Raw genomic sequence first — 23,456 nt, 5'->3', positions numbered from 1 at the left:
TCTCTCTCTCACACTCCCTGCCCAGTTCCCTCTCTCTCCCTCCCCTCTTCCCTCTCTCCCTGCTCAGTTCCCTCTCTCTCCCTCCCCACTTCTCTCCCTCCCTCCCTACTTTCCATTTTATCTCCCCACTTCTTTCTCTCCTTCCCCATCTCCTCTCTCCTCCCCACTTTCTTCTTTCTCCCCCCCCTCTCTCTCCCCATTTTCTTTTCTCTCCCTCACCACTCTCCCTCTCCACTTCCCTCTCTCCCTCTCCACTGGCTTATGCTTATCCATTAACTTTTTCCTCAACAGTGACTCATCAATGATTACCATAAAGTTAAAGGTGTGAATGCTCACTCATTCTGCCGCGAGAAACACTCACAAAAGAAAAGAATGATGTCGCCGGGCTCAGGTGTTCTCTGCTCTGTGGTTTTAAATGGTGTACATACCTAGTTGTATTTACTTAGTTGTGATATACATGATACACATGGGGTCCTGTCTCCAAATCTCAGTTTATCAAGTTTAACTTAACCCGTCCGCTGTGATGGTCACGGATTTGGCCTTCACTGGTAGCCTGGTAACATATAGTCCCAGGTCTTTCTCTGCCTCTGTGGTGGATAGTGGAGTGTTTCTCATGTGGTATTGGTGTGCTGGATATCCCTTCACTGGTAGCCTGGTAACATACACTCCCAGGTCTTTCTCTGCCTCTGTGGTGGATAGTGGAGTGTTTCCCATGTGGTATTGGTGTGCTGGATATCCCTTCACTGGTAGCCTGGTAACATACACTCCCAGGTCTTTCTCTGCCTCTGTGGTGGATAGTGGAGTGTTTCTCATGTGGTATTGGTGTGCTGGATATCCCTTCACTGGTAGCCTGGTAACATACACTCCCAGGTCTTTCTCTGCCTCTGTGGTGGATAGTGGAGTGTTTCCCATGTGGTATTGGTGTGCTGGATATCCCTTCACTGGTAGCCTGGTAACATACACTCCCAGGTCTTTCTCTGCCTCTGTGGTGGATAGTGGAGTGTTTGCCATGTGGTATTGGTGTGCTGGATATCCCTTCACTGGTAGCCTGGTAACATACACTCCCAGGTCTTTCTCTGCCTCTGTGGTGGATAGTGGAGTGTTTGCCATGTGGTATTGGTGTGCTGGATATCCCTTCACTGGTAGCCTGGTAACATACACTCCCAGGTCTTTCTCTGCCTCTGTGGTGGATAGTGGAGTGTTTCCCATGGTATTGGTGTGCTGGATATCCCTTCACTGGTAGCCTGGTAACATACACTCCCAGGTCTTTCTCTGCCTCTGTGGTGGATAGTGGAGTGTTTCTCATGCGGTATTGGTGTGCTGGATATCCCCTCCCAAGGTGCAGGACTTTACATTTTCTTCATATTGAATTGTAGCAGCCACTTTTTGTCCCATTCCTGTAGCTTGGTGATGTCTTCTGGTAGGAAATCTGCAGTCAAGGGGTTAAGGTGTTTTATATTACTCATGACAAGTCAGTCAGAAGTCTTTTATTTCAGCAAGACAAATCTGGTGCTAGGAAAGTTGTAAATGGGAAAACTGGGTGAAGTTTCTGGGATGGAGGCAGCAATCAGCCCCTTATATGGGTATGTATTTCAAGATCACTTAAATAATGTTATTTTTCAGACACCAGTTAAATGCTATTGGTGAGACACACTACTTTTTTTCAGTTACATTTGCTCTCATGAGTGGTCAAACCTACAAACAGTGATGTGTTCTGTTGAAGGATTACAGATTTTTTTATAACTGAAGTGGCAGTGGTGCTTGCAGAAACACAAGACTTAACAAACACCCACAAATGTAACTCATCCGCTGAGATTGGCATGGATTTTGCCTTAACAAACACCCACAAATGTAGCCCGTCCGCTGAGATTGGCACGGATTTTGCCTTAACAAACACCCACAAATGTAGCCCATCCACTGAGATTGGCACGGATTTTGCCTTAACAAACACCCACAAATGTAGCCCATCCACTGAGATTGGCATGGATTTTGCCTTAACAAACACCCACAAATGTAGCCCATCCACTGAGATTGGCACGGATTTTGCCTTAACAAACACCCACAAATGTAGCCCGTCCGCTGAGATTGGCATGGATTTTGCCTTAACAAACACCCACAAATGTAGCCCGTCCGCTGAGATTGGCATGGATTTTGCCTTAACAAACACCCACAAATGTAAGCCGTCCACTGAGATTGGCACAGATGTCGCCTTCACTGGTAGCCTGGTAACATATACTCCCAAGACTTTCTCTCTCTCTCTCTCTCTCTCTCTCTCTCTCTCTCTCTCTCTCTCTCTCTCTCTCTCTCTCTCAGTCAGCGCCTTGCCCTCACTCCGAGAGGTCAAACCGCACGCGCTCCCACTTCCATGACCTCTCTCACTTGCGATTCCACCCTCGTGTGCTGTACTGAACTGTACTGTAGATCTTGCTGTGCTGTGTGCCGTGTGCTATTTCGCGTCGTGCTGCGTACTGCTTATTGTCAACCGAGTTAGCTGCCCGCAGAGGTGTGCTGTTTGCTGTGCGACCACGTGCTTCGCTGGACAGGATTAAGTGTTGCCCTTATTTTTACTACCTCTCTCCGCCTGTATCTACCCTCCCGCAGTAGCGCCCTGTAAAACATATATACACCTATACACAAAACACAGTGTTACACTCTTTCCGCCACATTCTTTATATATTTCCAGATTCCACTCCGACGCCACTTCCTACGCAGGTGTTCAGACTTACCTGACCTGACTTGACCAGATTATTCCCCAGAGACCAGTAATCCTCCCTCCCTCCCTCTCGCGTTTCGCTCCTCCTCTTCTCTCGCCTCCCCTCTCCATTGCCCCCCCCCCTCTCTCTCTCATTACTACCCCCCACTTGCCCCTCTCTGTCTCTCCTTCCTCACTCCCTATCTCGTTCCCACCCTCTCTCTCTCCCCCCCTTTCCTTCGCCCTCTTCCTCCCTCCATCCCTATCTCCCTCCTACGCCTTCCCATCTCTCTCTCTCTCTCTCTCTCTCTCTCTCTCTCTCTCTCTCTCTCTCTCTCTCTCTCTCTCTCTCTCTCTCTCTTATTCTCGCTTATTCACGCACGCGTCCCTCTGCCCTACGAAAAAGAAAAAGCAAAGCAAATATATAGATAAACACTACTCACTTGCTCTCTCCTCCTTACCAAGATGGCGCTAAAGAAATGTTCGACTTGCACAGGAAACTTCTCTGGTCATTTCTTCTCAGGACGATCGACCGTCTGCAAGATCTGCCTGTTGACTCAGCAGATGGAAACGAGACTCCTTCAACAGGACGAAAGGCTGACGGCTGGCGAGAAGAAGATCACCGAACTAACAAGTACTGTTGATACCTTGCAGGAGTTTATCCAGGCCAACATCGTCGCCCCTCCTGCAATTGACGCCTCATCACCCTCCTCACCTGCACTCGATGCCCAGCCACCTTCCGAAGAAGGCACGTCACAGGGAACCGGTAGAGCTGACACTGAATGCTTCACCCCCGTGAGAGGAGGAGCCAGACCCGCCCCTAGAGCCATTTATCCTACTCATTGCTTCAACAGATTTGCCATACTGGAGGAGGAGGACGAGGAACAGAGCACCTTCTTGGTCGGTGACTCTATGATTCGCCATCAGGTGGTTGAATTCTGTGGCAGAGTCCCCAGTCGTAGGCGTAACTACTGTTATCCTGGAGCTGGTGTTGACGACATCACAGCTGCACTGGACGAGGTCTCCGCTGTGGCCTTTAATGACTCACTCTTTGTTCTCCACACAGGTACAAACGACGTCACCACGACCCGGTCTGAGGAACTGCTGGACAAGTACCGTAGGCTCATCCAGCAGTATAAGACTAAATCCCCTAATATTTTGATTTCAGGAATTCTACCACGGACATGGGATGAGGGCGACTTCTACAGTAAGGCCTTCAGCCTCAACAACCGCCTGCAGACTCTCTGCGGAGAGCTTGACGTCGAATTCTTTAACGCCTGGAACGATTTCTACGGCCAGAGTAGACTTTTCCAAAGGGACGGCATACACCTGTCCCCATCAGGGCAGCCAGATTCAGAAGGCTCCTCAACAACGCCGTACGTAACGCCCGAACAACAAAACACGACTCTCAGCCACGTCCTTCCATCCCGCCCGTGTAAATAGACACCTCACACCGCAACAGACTCGTAACATTGAACCCTCCAGTACCTCTATTACCAAGCTTCAAGATAACCTAAGAGTCCTTAGTTTCAATGCGCGTAGCCTAAGAAACAAATTTGATGAACTGCGATGTCTTGCTCTGACAGAAAACTTTGACGTAATTGCTATAACCGAAACATTTATCGACACCACTAATATTGATTTAAGTTCCGAATACAACATAGATGGCTACAGATTCTTCAACAATGATCGTGTAAACCGTAGAGGGGGTGGTGTCGCACTAATTGCCAAAAGCTACTTGCAACCTACTGACAAAACACCAAGAAACAGTAACGTTGAACATTTGTGCGTGCGAGTAAACATTGCAAAAGTCAATTTAAATATATCTGTCACTTACAGGCCTCCGGGGCAATCACTTGATGGCGATCTTGAAATGTACAGCGTCTTAAGGCAGTCACTTAATAACAGCGACTCACTGATACTAGGAGACTTTAACCTCCCCATATCGACTGGGCGACACTGTCGGGTACAGAAGGTGAGTCCCATAGAATGATCGAATTTCTAGAGGAAAATTATCTAAGCCAAATGGTTTCTGACCCAACTCGACAAAATAACATACTTGACCTTGTTATAGCGACCCAAGATAACCTAGTCAGTAATGTCACGGTAGGAGAACACCTCGGTTCCTGCGATCATAAACTAGTGCGCGTTGACATTAGAGCTCAAACATCGGTGACTGAAAATAAAGTTAAGGTGCCCAATTTCAAAAGAGCCAACTTCGTAGAAATCCGACGAAAACTAATAGATATGCAACTATCAGATGACGGCAATGCAGAGGACGCCTGGCTAAACTTTAAAATCACTTACTCACTCAGCAGGACACATTTGTCCCCTTGTGCGAGAAGCGAATTAACACTAATAAAGTCCACCTTGGTTTAATAGCGAAATTAAACACTCAGTCAAGGAGAGAAAATTGTCTTACAGGTTAAAGAAAGACCAAAGCACGCCCGAAAACATTAGACTTTACAATGATGCAAGGCGACGAGTAAAAAGATTAGTGCATCAGGCAAAGCGTAGATATGAAGAAAATATTGCAGCCAACTGTAAAAATAATCCGAAATCCTTCTTCAGTTACATAAACAACAGAAAGGCGATCAGAAGTGGAATTGGACCTTTAACAAACAGCGACGGTGCACTAGTGACTGACAGCCAACACGTTACAAACCTATTAAATAATTACTTTTCCTCGGTGTTTAATAATAACAGTCCTCCCACCATCACCACCAACACCAGTACTAATGTAAATCCCGAGCATGCATTGTCTAACTTTGAAATAAAACCCGATGAAGTCCTTAAAGCCCTCAAATCACTTAAAACAAATAAAAGTCCTGGACCTGATAAAGTATATCCAACTCTGCTGAAAGAAACAAAGAGCGAAATACTCTCCTCCCTCACAACCGTATTCAATATGTCCTTGCGAGAAGGCATTGTCCCTTCAGATTGGAAAAAGGCTAACGTGACACCGATTTTTAAGAAAGGAGACAAAAAAGTACCAGGTAATTACAGGCCCATTAGTCTAACTTCGGTTGTAGGTAAGCTACTTGAGGGCATAATTAGAGACAAAATTGTGAGTTACCTTGAAAGCCACTCATTAATTGGGGACTCACAACATGGCTTCCGAAACAAAAGATCCTGCCTATCAAATCTATTAACCTTTATAACGACCTCTTCACTGTTTATGACGTAACCAAATCACTGGACGTAGTCTATCTTGATTTCCAGAAAGCGTTTGATAAAGTCCCGCATCATAAATTACTTTACAAATTAAAGCAAATAGGTATTGACGGTCAGGTAAACCAATGGATCGCGAATTGGTTGAGCAACAGACAACAAAGAGTAGTGATTGACGGATTTAACTCAGAGTGGGCGCCTGTCACTAGTGGCGTCCCTCAGGGCTCGGTTCTTGGCCCAGTGCTCTTCATTATTTACATCAACGACGTGGATGTTGGACTCAATAACCGCATTAGTAAATTTGCAGACGACACAAAGATTGGTAACTCGGTTCTCACTGACGAAGACAGGCAAAGCCTCCAAGAGGATTTGCACAAAATTTCAGCTTGGTCGGATAGATGGGAGATGCCCTTTAACGTAGACAAGTGCCAGGTCCTTCAAGTTGGAACGAGGAATAAAAAGTTTGATTACGAAATGCGCGGCGTTAAACTCAAGAGCGTTCAATGCGTCAAGGACTTGGGGGTCAAAATCGCGTCAAACCTCAAATTCTCACAGCAATGCATCGATGCAGCAAATAAAGCGAACAGAATGTTGGGCTTCATTAAAAGAAACTTTTTATTTAAGAATAAAGATGTAATACTCCCGCTCTACAACAGTTTAGCCAGACCCCACTTGGAATATGGGTACAGTTTTGGTCTCCCCACCATGCAAAGGATATTGCTAAATTAGAAGGTGTTCAGCGTCGGGCAACGAAAATTATCCCTTCCTTGCGCAACAAATCCTACGAAGAAAGGCTTTCTACCCTTAACATGTTCTCTCTTGAGAAACGTCGCCTCCGAGGAAAACTGATCGAATGTTTTAAAATACTTAATGGTTTCACGAATGTAGACAGATCAACATTGTTTATGATCGATGACACTTTGCGCACGAGGAACAATGGCGTAAAACTCAGATGTAGACAAGTAAATTCAGACTGCACCAAATTTTTCTTCACCAACGTTGTAGTGCGAGAATGGAATAAGCTCCCACCATCAGTGGTCCAGTGTAACACGATTGACTCCTTCAAAAATAAGCTCGACAGTCACTTCCTTCAACTTAATATCAACTAGAGTAGAAATGCAACGTTTTGGAGTCTTCTGATTAATGTAAAATCACTTAGGTTTAAGGACAGACCACCAAGTCTGGACCATGGGGTCTGTGTGGTCTGATTTTCTATGTAAGTCTATGTAAATCTCTCTCTCTCTCTCTCTCTCTCTCTCTCTCTCTCTCTCTCTCTCTCTCTCTCTCTCTCTCTCTCTCTCTCTCTCTCTCTCTCTCTCTCTCTCTCTCTCTCTCTCTCTCCCCCCCCAAAGGTCAAGATCTTCTCCCCGGACCTGCTGTACCGGTTGATGTACTTGGCGGCAGTGAGTGACATCCCCCTGTCCGTGGCCACTGACATGCTGGAAGAGTGTGGCCTGGACTACCTCCCCAACACAGCCTGCTCGGTGAGTCCCTGGCATGTTAGTCCTGTATATTTAACCCGGTAGCAGTGAGGATCATGATTCTTAATGGTAGCATATGAGAGGAAGGGACAGGTGTTGGGACTGTGTGGCAGAGCAGAGGGGAGGAAAGGACCCACGGAATTGAACGCCCAGACTATATGAAATGGTTTGACTATACTAGAATTCTTACAGTAGCATCATTAAGCCATGTATGTACGCAAACTAAACATTATTTAAGATATTTACAACAGAATGGAATGGAAGTGTGTGTGTGTGTGTGTGTGTGTGTGTGTGTGTGTAATTCAGCTCTTGGTCTGCTGCGGGTCAGCCAGCCAGCCGTTCCCCTACGGAAGAGCACAGAGCTTGTAGTACCAATCTTTGGGCAGGACTGAGACCACTCACACACAACACACCGCCACAACGAGGCCACAACTCCTTGCCTGACGTCGCGTCACTGCTAGGTGAACAGGGGCTACACGTGAAAGACCCAACTCATCTTCACCCGGCCGGGGAATTGAACCCCAGCCCTTCTGGTTGTGAGGCAGACGCTCTACCCACTGAGCTACCGGGCCGTGGGTTGTGGGCTGTGGGTGAGTTGTGGGCATTTCCAGGGTTAGTTTTGTGCCCCTGGTGGTAGTGTGACCCTTCCTCTGTACTGTGTGTGTGTATCACAGCCTAGTTCAGACTTCTTCAAAGCATGCATTGTGTTCAAGTGATATACAAGCAAGCATATTAACCCAGCAGCAGCGACGGGCAAAATTTGTGCCATGATATAATTATACCCCCCAAAATAGATGATGCATAAACTGATCACAAATGCTTTGATATATATTATGAAATGGTTTGTGTGAGGGGTGATTTTTTCTCATTTTTCTCGCTCAGAGGGACCATTAAGAAACATGATCCCCACCGACGATCTATTCACCCGTCTTTTGCAGCAGCAGCAGCGTTGAGGCGGGATGCAGCGTGCTCTGAGGCGACCCCGGGCAGGAGGCAACATGCGACCTCGAGCACCAGACCTTTTACCTCTATTCAGGAGCAGTAAGTACCAGGCTTTTTTTTTTTTTTAACACCCTTGAACTGTCTCCTTAGCTGTAAAAAAAAAAAAAAACCATACTGATTCATTCCCGTCCTGGGGTGAACAGACTGTGATCCAGGTGAACGTATTACTCGGGTAACTTATTCACTGAGGCGTGTGTTGCCGGCGAGAAAATGAGTCATCCTCACTCTGCTCCGAGTCTATTATGGAACATTCTCTCTCTCTCTCTCTCTCTCTCTCTCTCTCTCTCTCTCTCTCTCTCTCTCTCTCTCTCTCTCTCTCTCTCTCTCTCTCTCTCTCTCTCTCTCTCTCTCTCTCTCTCTCGGCCCACATTTCGACTGCCACACACATTTGACCAGGCTTTCCTAGGAGTTGTGGGCATTTCCAGGGGTAGTTTTGTGACCCTTCCTCTGTACTGTGAACCTAAAGAAACACATATGACCAGGCTTTCCTAGGAGTTGTGGGCATTTCCAGGGGTAGTTTTGTGACCCTTCCTCTGTACTGTGAACCTAAGAAAACACACATTTGACAAGGCTTTCCTAGGAGTTGTGGGCATTTCCAGGGGTAGTTTTGTGACCCTTCCTCTGTACTGTGAACCTAAGAAAACACACATTTGACAAGGCTTTCCTAGGAGCTGTGGGCATTTCCAGGGGTAGTTTTGTGACCCTTCCTCTGTACTGTGAACCTAAAGAAACACACATATGACCAGGCTTTCCTAGGAGTTGTGGGCATTTCCAGGGGTAGTCTTGTGACCCCTCCTCTGTACTGTGAACCTAAGAAAACACACATTTGACAAGGCTTTCCTAGGAGTTGTGGGCATTTCCAGGGGTAGTTTTGTGACCCCTCCTCTGTACTATGAACCTAAGGAAACACACATTTGACAAGACTTTCCTAGGAGTTGTGGGCATTTCCAGGGGTAGTTTTGTAACCCTGGTGGTAGTGTGACCCTTCCTCTGTACTGTGAACCTATGAAAACACACATTTGACCAGGATTTCCTAGGAGTTGTGGGCATCTCCAGGGGTAGTTGTGTGACCCTGGTGGTAGTGTGACCCTTCTTCTGTACCATGAACCCAAGGGAAACACATTTGCCAAGGCTTTCCTAGGAGTTGTGGGCATTTTCAGGGGTAGTTTTGTGACCCTGGTAGTAGTTTGACCCTTCTGTACTGTGAACCTAAGGAAACACATTTGACCAGGCCCTTCCTAGGAGTTGTGGGCATTTCCAGGGATAGTTTTGTGATCCTAGTAGTAGTGTGAACCTTCCTCTGTACCATGAACCTAAGGGAACACACATTTGACCAGGCTTTCCTAGGTGTTGTGGGCATTGCCAGGGGCAGTTTTGTGACCCTGGTGGCAGTTTGACCATTCCTTTGTACTATGAACCTAAAGAAACACATATTTGACCAGGCTTTCCTAGGAGTTGTGGGCATTTCCAGCGGTAGTTTTGTGACCCAGGTAGTAGTTTGACCCTTCCTCTGTACTGTGAACCTAAAGAAACACACATTTGACCAGGCTTTCTTAGGATTTGTGGGCATTTCCCGGGGTAGGTGTGTGACCCTGGTGGTAGTGTGCCCCTTCCTCTGTACCGTGAACCTAAAGAAACACACATTTGCCAAGGCTTTCTTAGGATTTGTGGGCATTTCCCAGGGTAGGTGTGTGACCCTGGTGGTAGTGTGACCCTTCCTCTGTACCGTGAACCTAAGGAAACACACATTTGACCAGGCTTTCCTAGTTGTGAGCATTTCCCAGGGTAGTTGTGTGACCCTGGTGGTAGTGTGACCCTTCCTCTGTACCGTGAACCTAAATAAACACATATTTGGCAAGGCTTTCCCTAGGAGTTGTGGGCATTTCCCAGGGTAGTTGTGTGACCCTGGTGGTAGTTTGACCCTTCCTCTGTACCATGAACCTAAGGGAACACACATTTGACCAGGCTTTCCTAGGAGTTGTGGGCATTTCCCGGGGTAGTGTGATACTGGTGGTAGTGTGACCCTTCCTCTGTACTGTGAACCTAAGGAAACACACATTTCACCAGGCTTTCCTATGAGTTGTGGGCATTTCCAGGGGTAGTTTTGTGACCCTTCTTCTGTACTGTGAACCTAAAGAAACACGTATTTGACCAGGCTTTCCTAGGAGTTGTGGGCATTTCCCGGATTAGGTGTGTGACCCTGGTGGTAGTGGGACACTTCCTCTGTACTGTGAACCTAAAGAAACACACATTTGACCAGGCTTTCCTAGGAGTTGCAGGCATTTCCCGGGTTAGGTGTGTGACCCTTCCTCTGTACCGTGAAACAAGGAAACACACATTAGAACTCAACCCACCTCCGTTTTGGCCCTGGGAGGTGGTTGGTGTGAGGGTCTGAACCAGGCTCACCAGTAGGGACTTGGCACGACGCACACTATAACTTGTGACTATAATTCAGCGTCTAACTGCTGCTGCTGCGGAGGTCATAACTTTGGTGTGTCAGAATTTTTGTGTGTGTGTGAGGAGGAGGAAAAGGAAGGAAGATTATAGATTTTTCCTTTTCAGATGTGGAGGTAACTCTCTCTCTCTCTCTCTCTCTCTCTCTCTCTCTCTCTCTCTCTCAGGAATGAGAAAATACAGATTAATTTTATATACTCTTATTATTATTATTATTATTATTATTATTATTATTATTATTATTATTATTATTATTACAGATCGTGTAACTGATGGAGGCTGGCACAGGAAGTTGCTGATATGTGGTAAGTTACTATTGTCTCTTTCAACCATGATTTCTGCCAGTCTACCACAATCTACCAGGGTCTAACCACCACACAATATTTGCCCAACATCCCTCTACCAGTCTACCACAATTCAACCATCAGTCATCACAAGTTCAACCCCAAAAACTCAACTTGTTCAAAACTTTTTCAACTCTGTAACCCCAGAATTTCAACCCAAGACCTGACATTCAACCACAATTTCTACCACTCCACCACAATCTACCGGGACCTAACCACCATATATCTTTTCAGGGCTATAGCTGACTGGCTGGTGCTGTCTGGTCACTCAGCTCAGCAAGGGACTGGAAGCTGGAACTCTCTCTCTCTCTCTCACAAAAAAAAGTAATGTAAAAGTGTATAAGGTCCATTGAAAAGAAGAGAGAGAGAGAGAGAGCCATCTCATCCTCTCTCTCTCTCCCCTCAGCATCCAGGCGGCATCTTGGGAGGGGAGGGGAAGAGAAGAGAAGGGAAGGGAAGGGAAGAATACAATAGCTCACTGGTGGACAGAGGAAAGAGACAAGGAAGAAGAAGAAGAGTAGTAGGTTTAAATATATCCGTTGTAATACATATTTCCAAACTTTATTAGTCTTCTCTTTATAGAAATACAGAGAGAGAGAGTTAGTTCCATCTCTCTCTCATCTCTGCCCTTCAATCAATCTCCCTCCATCTTCTCCCCAACAGGACTTGTCTCGTCTCGTCTCCCCCAGCATCCAGGCAGCATCTTGAAGGCCTGACTGGTTCCCTCGGCTCAGTGGTCTCATCTCTGTCTCCCTTCCTGCAAGAGTCTGGCAGAGTTTAGTGCCAAGAATGTGTGTGTGTGTGTGTGTGTGTCTCTCTCTCTCTCTCTCTCTCTCTCTCTCTCTCTCTCTCTCTCTCTCTCTCTCTCTCTCTCTCTCTCTCAGCTCCCAGGCCCAACAGGGTGTCCCCCCACAGTGTGTTGACAACCCCCACAGACACATGCCCCCCCAGACACATAAGGGACCCCCCCCCCCCTCTCTCTCTCTCTCTCTCTTTTTCTCTCTCTGCAAGAAGTGTCAGTTTGCTCAATAAATAAACAAGCAATTTCTGGTGTTTTTTTCGTCCATTCTGCAAAGTTTACAAAGACACAGACCTTGATAAAAGTGGAGATAACAAGGAAACGAAGAGGATGAGGAAGAGGAAAGATTAAACTATTTTTTGGCATAGGAGGAAAGGAGGAAGAGAGGAAGGAAAAGGGAGAGAAACGGAGTTGAACTTGGAGGAGGAAATTAACAAAACCACTAAAGCTACACTGAAAAAATACACAACCTTAATAAAAGTGGAGATAGGAGAGGAATGAAAAGGAGGAGGAGGAAAAGGAAAGAGTAAGCTATTTTTTGGTGTAGGAGAAAAGGAGGAAGAGGTTGTGGAAAGTGGAGGAAAATGGACTTGAACTTGGAGGAGGAAATGAATGAAACCACCAAAATTATGCCAGAGAAATACACAGACCTTGATAAAAGTGGAGATAACAGGGAAATGAAAAGGATGAGGAGGAAGAGGAAAGATTAAGCTATTTTTTGGTATAGGAGGAAAGGAGGAAGAGAGGAAGGAAAAGGGAGAAAAATGGACTTGAACTTGGAGGAGGAAATAATGAAACCACCAAAATTACATTGGAGAAATACACAGACCTTGATAAAAGTGGAGATAGGAGAGGAACGAAGAGGAGGAGGAAGAGGAAAGATTAAGCAATTTTTGGGCATAGGAGGAAAGGAGGAAGAGGTAGAGAAAACAGGAGAAAAATGGAGGAAAGTGTGGAGAGAAATGACCTGTTCTTGAGGCAGCCCCTGACCTGACGTAGCCTGGGACCTGAGCATACACAGGGGGTGCGTTGCTTCACTCACCCACCACCTTCATGCATTTTCTCCTAAGCCATGAGGTGCGTGGGTGTCCCCCTGGTGGTCACCCGGGCTCACTGGAGGGCTGAGTCTGGTCTCATCTCGGCTCCTTCCCTGCAAGAACCATCGCAGAGTTAGTGTGTGTGTGTGTGTGTGTGTGTCAACTTCAAGTGCCAATATCTCGGCAAGCACAAGAGTTAGGAACACAAGATTCCAACACAAGATGCTCCTAACACTCACCTACAACACCTATAACTGGCAGTGCTCATAACCTTATAGTTCATGAAATATCTGTACTTAGCTAAAAACTTTCCAACACAAAAATATCCAAAATTCAATGACAACTACAACTCTAATAACTGCCAATATCTCAGAATCCACAACAGTTAGGAACACAATATTCTGACACAAGATGCTCCTAACACTCACCTACAACGCCTGTAACTGGCAGTGCTCATAACCTTATAGTTCAGGAGGGTTTAATTACTTTCAACTTAAAAATCATGCCAAAAATGACCTCAATTTAACTCTAGCTCTAAATTCAACTGCCAATATCTCAGAATCCACATCTGTTACAAACACAGCATTCTAACACAAGAAGAGAGGGAGCTGTTGTATGACCTGGTGTTAATGGGAGGAGGAGTTTAGGGCGGGGAAGAGGGCTGAGGGTGAAAAAGACAAAGGTCGTGGTGATGATAGGAATGGAGAGTGGCGGGAGATATCCGTGAAGAGGGAGTGTGCAGGAGGTGGTGTCATGGGAGGTGTTCGGGTGTAGGAGACGTGCATGGAGCTGGTGCAGCCTTCCCTTGTGTTGGAGGACAGAGGCGGAAGTGTGGATGGTGACGCCCTGTAGTGGACACCTGGGGATGTCATACGGAGGAGCAGTGAGAGGCAGGACAGCTTGTGCTTGGAAGAGTGCAGGGAACTGGCAGGCTTACTAGTGAACCAGAATATCCTGCCTGGCAGCAGTGAGAGGCAGGACAGCTTGTGCTTGGAGGAGTGCAGGGAACTGGCAGGCTTACTAGTGAACCAGAATATCCCGCCTGGCAGCACAGGTGTGTGTGTGTGTGTGTGTGTGTGTGTGTGTGCGGGGCAGAGACCAGGGCTGGCAGGAAACAGCTGGAGGCACTAGTGTGGTGTGAGAATGCTGAGATACTTGATGGCAATCACATGGCAGGATGGAATCTCAAATGAAGAAGTGGTAGGGAGGAGTGGCCTGGAGGAGTAAGGCCAGATTAAGGTGGTTTGTGAGGAGAAGAACACATCCTGAACTGAGCCTTGAGGCAGAAGAGAAGGCCAAGGTGGAGGAAGATATGAGGAGGCTGAACATCACAGAGGAAATGGACAGTGGAGGAGTAGGCTCATACCCCGTCCACCACAAGGAAGAAATGGACGTTAAACGATGATGATGATGATGATGATGATGATGAAGGGCTTTAATAAGGGAGACATTCATAAGGTTTTGTTGGTAAGAGAACCGGGTAGGACACGAAGTAACGGGTTTAAACTGGATAAATTCAGATTCAACAGGGACATAGGCAAAAATTGGTTAACTAACAGGGTGGTGGATGAGTGGAATAGGCTTAGCAGTCATGTGGTGAGTGCCAATACAATTGTCACATTCAAAAATAGACTAGATAAATTCATGGACAGCGATATTAGGTGGGGTTAGATACACGGGAGCTTAGGGTCAAAGGAGCTGCCTCGTACAGGCCTACCGGCCTCTTGCAGACTCCTGCGTTCTTATGTTCTTATGATGGTGATGTATTTGTAATAAGTTTATGTAAAGATGACCTACTATAGGATGCTTTCAGGTAAGGGAAATCCTTCATCAGGTACAGTTTGTGTAAGAGTGACCTGCATTTTTTAGCATTGTGGAAGCTCTTTTTGTGGGCGAACCAAACACTGCTGGAAATGTACTGTCTGCAGCCCCTATTATTGACTCCTCAGGAGACACTTCCCACACTAAAACAGCTGCACTTTATTGTTCTTCTTGGGCAAGAACAGTTTTTCAGCAAGGCACAAGCTCACTAAATTATTGTTACCCTCAGCTAGCCATCGCCGGCCAAACAATGCATGGTGACCTTACGTCCCTGCCTGCCGCTGCTCTAAAGCAACTCCCTCCTACTGCCAAACACCAGGTTATCTTGGTAAATTACTCTCTATATAATAAACCTTTACCCAACCCCTCCCTTTAGCACTCTCTGGTGAAGACAGCATTATTCCTTCCTCTCTGTGCACTCCAGGAGTCCCTGGAACACAATAACAACCACTTGCTGCACTATAAGGCAAGAAAGGTCTGTCTGTACACTCCAGGAGTCCCTCACTGGAACACAACAACAACCACTTGCTGCACTATAAGACAAGAAAGGTCTGTCTGTACACTCCAGGAGTCCCTGGAACACAACAACAACCACTTGCTGCACTATAAGACAAGAAAGGTCTGTCTGTACACTCCAGGAGTCCCTCACTGGAACACAACAACAACCACTTGCTGCACTATAAGACAAGAAAGGTCTGTCTGTACACTCCAGGAGTCCCTGGAACACAACAACAACCACTTGCTGCACTATAAGACAAGAAAGGTCTGTCTGTACACTCCAGGAGTCCCTCACTGGAACACAACAACAACAACCACTTGCTGCACTATAAGACAAGAAAGGTCTGTCTGTACACTCCAGGAGTCCCTCACTGGAACACAACAACAACCACTTGCTGCACTATAAGGCAAGAAAGGTCACGTCTTATCATGCTGTTTTAAGGATCTTTTTAGTTTAGTTTTCCATAATGTTACTTACTGACCAGCAAGTGTGTCTTAGGGATCTATCTACCAGGAGACAAAAATAAACACAAAACAAATCTATCTATCTATCTATTATCGAGAGAGAGAGAGAGAGAGAGAGAGAGAGAGAGAGAGAGAGAGAGAGAGAGAGAGAGAGAGAGAGAGAGAGAGAGAGAGAGAGAGAGAGAGAGAGAGAGAGAGAGAGAGAGATCCCTACAAATCTATCTGTGTCCCTCCCTCCTTCCTGCCCCTCCTACATGTATGCAAAGGAAGGAAGGAAGGAACAAACAAATAAACACACACACACAAAAAAAACATTGGGAAGAAATGAAAAATTAATCAATATTACCTTGAGTCTCAATGCAGTGAGGGACTCTCCTTCCTCCTGAGCCTTCCTAGCCTTCCTCTTCTTCACACATCCTGCAGGTTGGAGGAAGAGTTAGTAGTAGTAGTAGTAGTAGTAGTAGTAGTAGTAGTAGTAGTAGTAGTAGTAGTAGTAGTAGTAGTAGTAGTAGTAGTAGTAGTAGTAGTAGTAGTAGCAGCCAAGAAGCAGTGTGGTCGCCTGGATGAGATGCAGGCTGTCCTTCTCCCTCCTGAGGTCAGCCTTGGTCTGCCTGAGAGGAACCAGGTCACCTGCACCCAAAACCACCCACATTGCCGACCTGGACTTTGAGGCGACAGTGGTTGATAGTCGTATCAACCACAAGCTCGGTTAGCTTAAAGATAATATGTTTAGTTAGGTTTGTAATATTAAATAAGGATGGTTGTCGGCCACAGTCATTGGCGGGGTGGGGCCAATGAATTGCTTTGTGAAAGGATATGAGAAAATATACCGCTCACAACGCAACTCTAATAGATGGAGGCCTGTAAAAAAAAAAAAAAAGTAGTAGTAATAGTAGTAGTAGTGGTAGTAGTAGTAGTAGTAGTAGTAGTAGAAGTAGTAGTAGTAGTAGTAGTAGTAATAGTAGTAGTAGTAGTGATAGTAGTAGTAGTAGTAGTAGTAGTAGTAGTAGTAGTAGTAGTAGTAGTAGTAGTAGTAGTAGTAGTAGTAGTAGTAGTAGTAGTAGTAGTAGTAGTAGTAATCCAGTCACTTTCTCACTTTATTCTGTATCTCTCTCTCTCTCTTTCTTTTTTTCAGTAGTAAATATTTTTCCTCACCATCTCACTTTTCACTATCTTTCATTTTCTCACTTTTTTCTCTCATTTTCTTATTTTTCATTGATATTTTGTTCTCACTAATTATTTATCCGCCTCCTCCTCCTCCTCTCCTTCTTCTTCCTCCTCTTCCTCAATGTCCTTGTATGCTGAAAAAATAAATAAATAAATAATTGGTAATAATAATAATATCTATGTCGTATGTCCTATCTATTACTGCAAGCCATGAAGTTGTTGAATAAAGCATGTAACAATCTATGTATCTATCAGTCTATTGTATGAAGGTTTTCTACAGCTGATAATTGCAATGTGTTAAATCTATTGCCAAGTTTGGGTTCTTCATTATGATCTATTCTACAGAGGGCACTGCAGCTGTCAATTCTTCTATTTCTCGTCCAAACACACTCTGAGTGTCATGATCTAAGGTGCTGGCTGTACTTGTCCTAACAAAACACTCACTGCAGGTCTTGTTGACTCACAAAACTCATACGTACATGCTGCCTTGCTAAAGAGACTTTCTATACAACATATCATTCTGTGTTGATTTATACCGTGGCTGTCATGTGTCTCAAGATGGCCTAGACTCGGGGATGTTTCTTGTTATGTGCAAACAGTTGCATAGGCCCCCCAAGCTGCCATTGTTATTATTTTTTATTATTATTATTACTAAAATGTGTGTTGTGTATCAATAGATTTACTGAATTTTCTTTATTAATCCAGAAATTCATATATTTTCAAGTATTTTGCCATATTCTCCTCAAATTTGGATCAGGCCTCCAGAACGTACATGTAGTGCTTTGCCTCCAGCAAGCTGTACGCAGCGTCACCGTGTCAGGCTCAGCGTGGAGTGAGGAGTGGCGGCGACATGGTGTGGAAAAGGACAATACACCCTTCTGGTGCCCAGCAAAGAAAAAAGAAGAAAGCTGAAGAAGATAAACGCTCACAGAGCAAAGTGTTGATTTCCTGCGAATGGGGAAAACTTGGCTAACCTACTGAGAAAAAACATGTACTTTGCTGCAAGCAATTCTCAAGAAAGGTCATTAAATTAATGGCAGAGAGACTCTCTAACTGGACAAACACAGGCACACTTCTGAAAAGTCATGAAGGCACTCCAGAACACAGCCACATGACAACATGGAAGGATTTGGAACTGCCTCGGCACGACCATGGATCAAGGCCAGAGGACAGAGGCAGAGAAGAGGGGTGTCCTGACCTGCCTGATCTCTATCGTACAATCTCTAGCTGAGAGAAATCTTGCATTGTCTACTAACACAACAACACAATGGAAATGTCTTAAAAGAGGTGGCCGGAGCTGCTCGCCAAATTTGATCCTGCCATGAAGCAGCATCGTGGGCAGTCCAGTCATTCCGGCTACCTTGGAAATGTGATACAAAATGGGCTGACTGCTTCAATCACTAGGAAAATGTTGGACTCCGTGGTGGCTGAGATTAAACGGTCCAAGTATTGTTGAGTCATGGTACTCCTGACGCAAGCCAGATGTTGGTTGTCACAAGGACTGTCAACACTGATGAAGCGCTGGAACTCAAGGAACACTTTCTAGCATTTCTTGTGGCTTCCCAAACAACACAGGTCTTTGTTTATCATCTTTGATTCAGAACAGGCCTGAGTATTCCTTCTGACAACTGCAGAGGACAGTCGTATGACAATGGGGCCAAGCAAGGAGCAGGCTCCTGCCACAAGGCAGCTTGATGTAGCACTTGACCTCCTCATGAAGGCAACAACCTCAGTGAGAAGATACAGAGCTTTGCTGCTGTATGCGACCAGATGAATCCTGTGCTTAAGAGGCACAGAGAAACACTTTGCCTATGAAGCCCCAGGCTATCAAGAGGTTACCAACTGAATTCTTTAACGTGGTTGTGGACACCACCTTTGACTCATTAAAGGAAAGCTTTCAAACACTGGCAGAAATCAGAGACAAATTTGGAGTGCTGCTGTTCAACTTTATAAGACTTGCTGGTGAGGCGTTGTCCAAGCAATGCCACAAGCAGCTCTGTACCACTCTAAGCACTGGGAATAAAAACCACATTGATGGAAAGGCATGGGCTCTTGAAATCAACAACTTGTCGCCCGTGCCTTCGGATGACTTGACTGCACTGGGGTTTCTCTCCAACATCCACAAAAATCAGCTGAAAGAACTTTACGGCAATCTGTGGATTGCTCTACAGACTGCCGGCACTCTCCCAGTGACTGTGGTCTCAACAGAGAGGAGCTTTTCAGAGCTAAGGCTCATAAAGTCCTACCACCCATGGGACAAGATGGCCTCAGTGGACTTGCAATAATCAGCATCAATCAGGAGATTGGCAAACAGCTGCCATCACACGACCATGTCATCGACGGCTTTGCTTCTAAAAAAGCCAGAAGGCAGGAGTTTTGAAGACAGTGACGCTGTGACCATGAGGGACCACCTCACACACACACACACACACACACACACACACACACACATGAAGGGGCTCACTGTGTTACCAGAGGTCCACATTCACCGCACCAACAACAGCAACTGTCTTACTGGTTTCTCTTTTTATACGTTGCTCTTTTGTAGGGATGCAATGAATGGCCTAATGTATCCTATGTTCTTTACTGCAATGCCTAACACATGTTCATCTTGTGCAGTGGCCTTGCTTTTGGGGAGGCATATTTTTATATGTTTGGTTTTATTCCTGTATTATATTCATATAATATCATTTGTACCAGTACATTCCTCAATGAGTGTAACATTTCCTAACATTTATAATAAACAAAGGAAAGGCACCACTTGGGAGATGGCACGATGCAGGGCTGGTAAGTCCTGGAGGGAAGGAGGAGGCAGAGGAGGAAGAGAAAGAGAGGAGGAGGAGAAGGAGGAAGGGTGGTCAATGGGGGTGTAGTAGTAGTAGTGGTGGTGTTCAAATGGTTTATGTTAGAGATCGTGATGAAAAAATTTGGTGGGATTTTAGTTTTTTGAGTGATATATGTTGACCTTTTTGCTGCTTCTGCTAAAACTATACAATTAAGGAGACTATAATTTGGTGTGGTGTTAGGACAAGGGTGTGGCCAGGTGTGGGTAAAAGGGGGCTACTGGCGGTGGAGTAGCAGTTGAGTTATAGTTGAAAAAGTTGCAGTTGTATGAGAAAAAAGAAGATCCTGATTTGAATTTTCCTAGTAATATATATATATACTTTTTTGCTTCTCCTGCTAAAAGTCTACAAGTTAGGAGAATATAACTTGGTGTGGTGTTAGGGCAAGGGTGTGGCCAGGTGTGGGTAAAAGGGGGTTACTCTAAGTGGAGTAGCCGTTGAGTTAAAGCTGAAAAAGTAGCAGTTGTATGAGAAAAAAGAAGATCCTGATTTGAATTTTCCTAGTAGTGGTAGTAGTAGTAGGAGTAGGAGGAGGAGTAATAGTTGAGAGAGAGAGAGAGAGAGAGAGAGAGAGAGAGAGAGAGAGAGAGAGAGAGAGAGAGAGAGAGAGAGAGAGAGAGAGAGAGAGAGAGATTTACATAGATTTACATAGAAAGTCAGACCACACAGACCCCATGGTCCAGACTTGGTGGTCTGTCCTTAAACCTAAGTGATTTTACATTAATCAGAAGACTCCAAAACGTTGCATTTCTACTCTAGTTGATATTAAGTTGAAGGAAGTGACGGTCGAGCTTATTTTTGAAGGAGTCAATCGTGTTACACTGGACCACTGACGGTGGAAGCTTATTCCATTCTCGCACTACAACGTTGGTGAAGAAAAATTTGGTGCAGTCTGAATTTACTTGTCTACATCTGAGTTTTACGCCATTGTTCCTCGTGCGCAAAGTGTCATCGATCATAAACAATGTTGATCTGTCTACATTCGTGAAACCATTAAGTATTTTAAAACATTCGATCAGTTTTCCTCGGAGGCGACGTTTCTCAAGAGAGAACATGTTAAGGGTAGAAAGCCTTTCTTCGTAGGATTTGTTGCGCAAGGAAGGGATCATTTTCGTTGCCCGACGCTGAACACCTTCTAATTTAGCAATATCCTTTGCATGGTGGGGAGACCAAAACTGTACCGCATATTCCAAGTGGGGTCTGACTAAACTGTTGTAGAGCGGAAGTATTACATCTTTATTCTTGAATACAAAGTTTCTTTTAATGAAGCCCAACATTCTGTTCGCTTTATTTGCTGCATCGATGCATTGCTGTGAGAATTTGAGGTTTGACGCGATTTTGACCCCAAGTCTTTGACGCATTGAACGCTTTTGAGTTTAACGCCGCGCATTTCGTATTCGAACTTCTTATTCCTCGTTCCAACTTGAAGGACCTGGCACTTGTCTACGTTAAAGGGCATCTCCCATCTATCCGACCAAGCTGAAATTTTGTGCAAATCCTCTTGGAGGCTTTGCCTGTCTTCGTCAGTGAGAACCGAGTTGCCAATCTTTGTGTCGTCTGCAAATTTACTAATGCGGTTATTGAGTCCAACATCCACGTCGTTGATGTAAATAATGAAGAGCACTGGGCCAAGAACCGAGCCCTGAGGGACGCCACTAGTGACAGGCGCCCACTCTGAGTTAAATCCGTCAATCACTACTCTTTGTTGTCTGTTGCTCAACCAATTCGCGATCCATTGGTTTACTTGACCGTCAATACCTATTTGCTTTAATTTGTAAAGTAATTTATGATGCGGGACTTTATCAAACGCTTTCTGGAAATCAAGATAGACTACGTCCAGTGATTTGGTTACGTCATAAACAGTGAAGAGGTCGTTATAAAAGGTTAATAGGTTTGATAGGCAGGATCTTTTGTTTCGGAAGCCATGTTGTGAGTCCCCAATCAATGAGTGGCTTTCAAGGTAATTCACAATTTTGTCTCTAATTATGCCATCAAGTAGCTTACCTACAACCGAAGTTAGACTAATGGGCCTGTAATTACCTGGTACTTTTTTGTCTCCTTTCTTGAAAATCGGTGTCACGTTAGCCTTTTTCCAATCTGAAGGGACGATGCCTTGTCGCAAGGACATATTGAATACGGTTGTGAGGGAGGAGAGTATTTCGCTCTTTGTTTCTTTCAGCAGAGTTGGATATACTTTGTCAGGTCCAGGACTTTTATTTGTTTTAAGTGAATGGAGAGCTTTAAGGACTTCATCGGTTGTTATTTCAAAATTAGGCAATGCATGCTCGAGATTTACAATAGTACTGGTGTTGGTGGTAGCGAGAGGAAGACTGTTAGTATTAAACACCGAGGAAAAGTAATTGTTTAAGAGGTTTGCAATGTGTTGGCTGTCAGTCACTAGTGCACCGTCGCTGTTTGTTAAAGGTCCAATACCACTTTTGATCGCCTTTCTGTTGTTTATGTAACTGAAGAAAGATTTCGGATTATTTTTACAGTTGGCTGCAATATTTTCTTCGTATCTACGCTTTGCCTGACCTACTAGTCTTTTTACTCGTCGCCTGGCATCATTATAAAGTCTAATGTTTTCGGGCGTGCTTTGTTCTTTCTTTAACCTGTAAACAATTTTCTCTCATTGACTGATTGTTTAATTTCGCTATTAAACCACGGTGGGCTTTTATTAGTGTTAATTCGCTTCTCGCACAAGGGGACGAATGTGTTCTGCTGAGTGAGTAAGTGATTTTTAAGGCTTAGCCAGGCTTCCTCTACGTTGCCGTCATCTGATAGTTGTATTTCTGTTAGTTTTTGTCGGATTTCTACGAAGTTAGCTCTTTTGAAATTGGGCACCTTTACTTTATTTTCAGTCACTGATGATTGAGCTTTAATGTCGACGCGCACTAATTTATGATCGCAAGAACCGAGGTGTTCTCCTACCGTGACACTACTGATTCAATTTATCTTGGGTCGTTATAACAAGGTCGAGTATATTATTTTGTCGAGTTGGCTCAGAAACCATTTGGCTTAGATAATTTTCTTCTAGAAATTCAATCATTCTATGTGACTCGCCTTCTGTACCTGACAGTGTCGCCCAGTCGATATGGGGGAGGTTAAAGTCTCCTAATATCAGTGAGTCGCTGTTATTAAGTGACTGCCTTAAGACGCTGTACATTTCAAGGTCGTCATCGAGTGATTGCCCGGGAGGTCTGTAGGTGACAGATATATTTAAGTTGACTTTTGCAATGTTTACTCGCACGCACAAATGTTCAACGTTACTGTTTCCCGGTGTTTTGTCAGTGGGTTGCAAATAGCTTTTGACATAAAGAGAGAGAGAGAGAGAGAGAGAGAGAGAGAGAGAGAGAGAGAGAGAGAGAGAGAGAGAGAGAGAGAGAGAGAGAGAGAGAGAGAGAGAGAGAGAGAGAGAGAGAGAATTACATAGAAAATCAGACCACACAGACCCCATGGTCCAGACTAGGTGATCTGTCCTTAAACGTAAGTGATTCTACATTAATCAGATGGCTCCAAAACGTTGCTTTTCTACTCAAGTTGATATTAAGTTCAAGGAAGCTTGTTTTTAAAGGAGTCAATCGTGTTACACTGGGCCACTGACGGTGAGAGCTTATTCCATTCTCGCACTACAACGTTGGTGAAGAAAAATTTGGTGCAGTCTGAATTTACTTGTCTACAT

The 23,456-nt window shown here is 45.0% G+C and overlaps 2 long non-coding RNA genes across 8 annotated transcripts in view; one reads left to right on the top strand and one right to left on the bottom strand.

The window, feature by feature from the left end:
- The first annotated feature begins 248 nt into the window (after positions 1 to 248).
- Positions 249 to 949, top strand: LOC127008108 (uncharacterized). Its single transcript, XR_007760809.1, has 2 exons — positions 249 to 672; positions 772 to 949. It is a non-coding gene; the product is annotated as an uncharacterized LOC127008108 (long non-coding RNA).
- A 10,740-nt stretch (positions 950 to 11,689) lies between these two features.
- LOC127008100 (uncharacterized) overlaps positions 11,690 to 23,456 on the bottom strand; it is a 38,997-nt gene continuing 27,230 nt past the window's right edge. For 2 of the 7 annotated variants that reach the window (XR_007760806.1, XR_007760796.1), the window contains 2 exons: positions 16,111 to 16,181; positions 12,425 to 13,093 (listed from right to left, as the gene is read on the bottom strand). This is a non-coding gene — a long non-coding RNA (uncharacterized LOC127008100). Of the gene's footprint in view, positions 11,902 to 12,424; positions 13,094 to 16,110; positions 16,182 to 16,665; positions 17,066 to 17,703; positions 17,810 to 23,456 lie in introns of those variants that run through there. The other 5 variants (XR_007760797.1, XR_007760802.1, XR_007760807.1 and 2 more) reach the window with 5 other exon arrangements.

This window comes from Eriocheir sinensis, chromosome 4 (assembly GCF_024679095.1).
Source record: "Eriocheir sinensis breed Jianghai 21 chromosome 4, ASM2467909v1, whole genome shotgun sequence".
In the NCBI taxonomy this organism is placed as follows: domain Eukaryota; kingdom Metazoa; phylum Arthropoda; class Malacostraca; order Decapoda; family Varunidae; genus Eriocheir; species Eriocheir sinensis.
Note: the sequence above shows the minus strand (reverse complement) of the source record. Positions and strands in the feature narration are given on the sequence as shown.